General features: G+C 42.3%; 1 protein-coding gene across 1 annotated transcript in view; it reads right to left on the bottom strand.

Annotated features, from left to right (window-relative positions):
• Positions 1-5,094: 5,094 nt before the first annotated feature.
• Positions 5,095-5,794, bottom strand: part of LOC118431840 (polycystic kidney disease protein 1-like 2) — an 11,039-nt gene continuing 10,339 nt past the window's right edge. The window contains exon 18 of the mRNA XM_035843234.1: positions 5,095-5,711. The gene's annotated coding sequence lies outside the window, so the exon portion shown is untranslated. The remainder of the gene's footprint in view (positions 5,712-5,794) is intronic.

The following is a 5,794-nucleotide window of genomic DNA, read 5'->3' as shown; positions in this document are numbered from 1 at the left end:
CAAAGTGACGTTCATCTTCGATCTCATTTGGGCAGAATGGACAAACCTCTGATCACACGGGGAATTTTATTATATTTTCCGGCCTCTACATTTAGTTCAGGATAGGATCAGGACCCTTGTAGTGAGTCGACTTCAGAGTTGAGTCTGGGAGAGAAAGGGATACACATCTATGTCTTCAGATGTAGCACGGCTCTTGTGTAGTTGTTTTTAATTTACTTAATGGTCACCACGTAAAAAGGACGCCATTATAAGGTGTGATCCGAAGACCACTCCAAGGTTACGGGATACATTGTAACTGTAACAGCATCTCTTCTCCCTTGGTCAAAACATCATGATTAAGACCAGCTCAATCGCTTACTAAGAGTGAAGACTAACTGACCCAATAGGTGAAGCAGGGGTTATGAAGGCTGCTCGATAAATTCCCTACCCCAGTGTACATTTCCAACATCAGCAGCTATCATAACGAACTCACCATAAGGGACGCCACCGAGATCAAACTACCACGCTCATTAGAGTAGATCTAAATATATGGCGGGAAAGGTTTTACTTACTGTTAGAGGGAAGTAGCGTCCGCTCTTCAGAAGGATGTCCAAAAAAGACCAATAGAACAAAGATGCTTATAGATCCTGAAAACCGCCACATTGCTGAAGTTGTTTCTCCGTAGGTGTCGTCTGCCCGATTGAAACACGCCCTGTGTCACAGAGGAAACTTGATGGATTGAGAACCTGATAAGAAACCACTCTGCGGGATTGGACACCACCCAGCTATTGTGTGAGTCGTCAGATGTGGGCCCTAAAGTGTTGAGGATGACGTACATACATACAATGGTCCGATGTATGACGTACAAAAATACAATGGTCCGATGATGCCCGACGGTGCATACAGCTCGTATGGGCATTAACATAATATTCATATTCAGTTCAGCTCAGGTCACCCATTAGGTGGCGTTGCGCAAAACAGACAGGAGGTCTCCATCTTGGAGGGAAAAGATCCTCCTTCATCCATCTCCTAAACGTCAGTGATGGTAGACCAGGGCCAAGCATTTTTGTGGGAACATCCAATTGCAGCTAAGAGTGTTGACAATTCAAGGAACATAAATCTGCTAAAAGTCTTCAGCAAGTACAGTATGATAAAAATACGAAATCTTCTCATCGGCGCCTGTTGACTGTTGGACCGCCCAGTCGAACCGCAGGTCACCGTAGAACGCGTTATTCTCTGAAATACGGCTTACGCCGGGTCACGGACTGACCCCACTGCATGGGTGTAAACAGCAGCTTACTTTGCAACAAAGACACCTTAGATATACATAATGTTTATACTTTTTCGTATCTACATGATTTGCCCAGCACAGCCAAGTGGATATTTATTGCATTGCAAAAGATCAGCCAGCGTTGTGGCCCCTAAAAAAAAAAGCAATTTTTGGTCTGTGTATTTGTGATTATCTTTTCTCCAGTTGGCCGGGACACAATCAGTTTTGTCCACAGTCGGACAGTCCAGTTCCTCACCTTTACATTGATACCAAACTTGAAGGGCAAATTTGAGGAGAAACGGTTTTGCCCCCAAATTAACTGCGAACATGCGCAAATCACAGTGGTGAAGTTTCAGTCTGGTTGTAGCTACCCAAGCACACTACCCTGCGGACGGACCCAATTTTTATACATTTCGCATTGTGTCACAGACCTCATTAATTGGTACAAGAATCTGAATGGGTGTGGCTGTCATATGCAATATAATAAGTGGCATGATGATAATCAAACACACATAGACACAGAGTTTTAGTACAAAGTAAGAGTTTTTTAGATTCATCATATTTTGAGTCAATCTGTTTCGAACTCCTGGTCCGAACCTGGGTTCGAACGGTGGAACCCAGCCGGTACGTTCCACGTTCGTGCCGCAGGGGTCAAGCCTAATGTTGCAAGTTCAACCAGCATTTGGAAAAGTTTATATAACTAACGGCTCAAGTCTTGCCGTCGCAAATAGATTTCGGGAAACCCACCAAAATAAAACTAACATTATCCAGAAGCCAGAATGAGTAGGATTCATGTGCAAGCGTAATGATGTCAAAACATCATGTCTGAGTTTTGTAAAGCATAGTGAAAGATCAGTGTGTGCGGTTTCTCTTTCGAAAAAAGACGCCAGGGAATTTGACATGGCTGTAGTTTTTTTTGGGGCAAAACCGTTTCTCCTCAAATTTGCCCTTGAAGTTTGGTATTAATGTGAAGGTGAGGAACTGGACTGTCCGACTGTGGACAAAACTGATTGTGCCCCGGACAACTGGAGAAAAGATAATCGCAAATACACAGACCGAAAATTGCTTTTTTTTCGGGGGCCACAACGTTGGCTGAACTTTTGCAATGCAATAAATATCCACATGGCTGTGCTGGGCAAATCCTGTAGATGTGAAAAAGTATAAACATTATGTAGGTCTGAGGTCTTTTTGTTGCACAACAGGCACTTATTTACACCCATGCAAAGAGGTCAAACCAGGACAAACCGCGATCAGGCGCACGACCTGGCGCAGAGAAGGCTGCGCAGAACGGATGCGCATAGAGCTCTGCGGTTCGACTGCGCCGTCTCCATGGAACGTCTCCCGGCGGGGTCAGGGTTCGAGAACCACGTCATAAAGACAGGTGGACGGCGCGGGCAGAAACAAACTGAACATTTTCTGATGTCCAAATAATGGTCATATCATATTCCATGATCAAGAATTGAGCAAATAAGAGTAGTTCGGAGACGCTCACAAATATCTGGAAACACAGACACAAAACACAATACCTCCATTTTCCATGGAGGTAATAAGCAAATGGCAAAATCAATGAGATACAGGTAATGTCCCAAACATCCCGTAACAATAACAACTGCGTCATCAATTTGGGTAACATGTCACGAGAACCTAATGTACGGCCGACAATGCTGTTTACGCCTGTCATATTCCATGTGTTTTTATCGGGCTCGCTACTTCGTCATATATTCTTTCTGTCCGCCAAAAAGAAATAGAAAACTCGATACAAACGCATAGAAATACGTCAAAACTTGCAACCCGAGACAACCTTCTGCGTGGGGAGAAGTATGTATGGCCATTTCTAGGCTCGAGTTGCACTGGTGTCCACAATTCTATTCCTACACTTCCTCAGTAGCATAGTTACCTCCATGAAATGTCATGGAATGGAGGTTATATTTTCTGTTATGTGTCTCTGTCTGTGTAGATGATTACTCAAGAACGGCCGGATGGATTGTTTTCATACTTGTTGTGTTGGTGGGGTGTGATGAAAGCTCGAATCGATGAGATCTTGGGCGCCGTATCTGTCGTTATAATCGATGTAATAATATCAGAAATCACCCCTATATTTGAGATATATTGGTACAGGCATCGTGCTTTATGTGTTTGTTAATGGGCTTAGCTCCAAGCAGATGGTGAGGTGACAGCTGTTTGGGGAACCCCGAGTTTTTTTAATATGATAATTAGTTTTATTTATGTCTGCTTAGGATATCATGGAGATGTGAAGCGTAAGTATAATTGTAAGAAGTTGAGGTACATTTAACGGTAATGCTTAACAGGTATGGATGTCTCACATACTGTACTGCTGATTTGAGTGACATGGTGATTAAAATGCCATTAGGTCCTCTCATCTTAGATGGGTTGGGTGTCAGAAGTTTTATGGGCGATACAGATGTTCTGATTTCGTTACGATAAGGGGCAGTTGTTAGTTGTCTCTTTCGTAGCCAATGGTACTTATTTTTAGAAGACGGGGTTGGCGCCAAGTATTCATCTTACAGTTGATGTAGGGCTATCAGAGGAAAGTGTGCATCTCAATTTTGTACCGTGTGAACAGCTGATGTTATGACATATTGGTGGAAAATCAAATCACCATCTGACTAAAGTTGGCCACATCCCTTCTTCTTTCTGAGTTTCCCAACTTCCTCCCACCACACCGCTCTGAGGCACATAGTCGAACCTCAATAATGCTGACAACCTTAGACAGTTTAAATGCCAAACATCAAGCTTAAGGAACACCACGCTACCATATGCCGTCGACCTCTTAAACGCACATTACACAATTAAGTGTCACATTTCAATAATTACTAATCAGATGGACATCCTCTGTGTCATTAAATAATTACACCACTACTTTCCCATAACATTTATAACCATTACTCTCAAATACAACCGACTATAAACATACATACCATCCACAAAAAAGCGATAAATATTTCATGGAGGTATGAGGTTCCCGAACTCTAGTTAAAATATCCTACTCATGCACTTTGTAGACTAGGGGAAGGTTGTGATTTGAAAGAATCCAAGAATATTATGTCATTAGTAGTAGGATGTGTTTAAATTTTACGCTTATTACAACTACTAACTTATTACAACTACTGTTTGGAAGATCACAGTTTTTAAATCAGTCTGTATGGTGTAAAGTAACGATGCTGTAACATCCCTTGGATGCGTTACGAATCCCTTGTCGGATCCGCCTGTATTCGACAAAAATACAGAAGAACACTTGTACGTATTCACCAGGATTCAAGGTCATTTCTTGTAACATGTGACGAGGACCTGACGCACGCCCAACAACACTGTTTACGCCTGTAATATTCCTGCATTCCCCGGAGACACCATGGCAGTATTTTACGACAGGGTGATAAATGGGCATTTATTTATTTGTCTGGCTGTACTATCAGCCAAGCATACCCAACTATTGGATATTTAACATTGGGAGGGAAATACAATATCATTACATAGAGCAATTGCTAACACATAGGTAAGTACAATGATACAACAAAGTTCGCATAGCATATGACATGACATGGTAAATACTAACACTGTTGGTGTTACACTGAGAACGGGTCCCCAAGGGAGGTCCGTGCTTTGGTTCTGAATGAAGACAGAGAAGCTGCATTACGTGTGTCAGGTGGAAGAGAATTCCAGTCGGCTGGCTCTGTGGACGAATGCTTTCTGAGTTACAACACTTGGGAGGGGGGGGGGGGGGGTATACATTGACGTAGGGTTTGGTTATCCCAACTTCCCCACATCGTAGTAGTAGGCATCCTTCCATCTTTGCAGATGATGGTAGCGCTCTGTATCAGGTTGACAGCATCTACTGTGGCTCCGTAGGCCGATACTGGCATGGCAGTCACGGACACAGTTTGGACATGGACATTGACAGACAAACAAAAAGCCATTTTTCTCTTGAAATCGTAGAACCCAAAAATTTTAGAAAAAGTGGGGCTTTTCCTCTCCCTCTGCTTCCAAAAAAGAAGTCAAACCCAACCTGTTTAGAAATAGCCAACACTAGTATTAGAGTAGAGTATTGTTCATAACTTTCCATTGTTACTTGACTGTATATCTACAAGTTAAACGCTTGGTACTATGACTTAGACGTTTGTTACAAAATCTACTCATACAGTCTAAACGTCTTGGTATAGCGTTAATATATCTTTCATATTTCATATTATTCCCACTATTATAATAAACCTGTACAGTCAATACGCAACTAAAGGCCGCTACAATATATACACGTGGATATTACTCTCATTACTTGACATTGTATAGTCTCATCATGCCAGACAACACCTGCAGTATTGTTAACGTCAGATCTGCCACAAGCAAAGGTCGGCATTACGCTTGCGAAAGCTTGCTACGTCATAACAACGCTCGACCTTGATCTCTATCTACCAGACTTTATATTTAGAATGGTTGATAAAATGACCTCAGCCTACTACACCATTCTTGGAGATCGCATGATTTCTAAAATAACATGGCATCATTTGACGAATGACAACGTCATTTTCT

Source organism: Branchiostoma floridae, chromosome 2 (assembly GCF_000003815.2).
Source record: "Branchiostoma floridae strain S238N-H82 chromosome 2, Bfl_VNyyK, whole genome shotgun sequence".
NCBI lineage: Eukaryota > Metazoa > Chordata > Leptocardii > Amphioxiformes > Branchiostomatidae > Branchiostoma > Branchiostoma floridae.
This window is presented reverse-complemented; position numbering and strand designations above follow the sequence as displayed.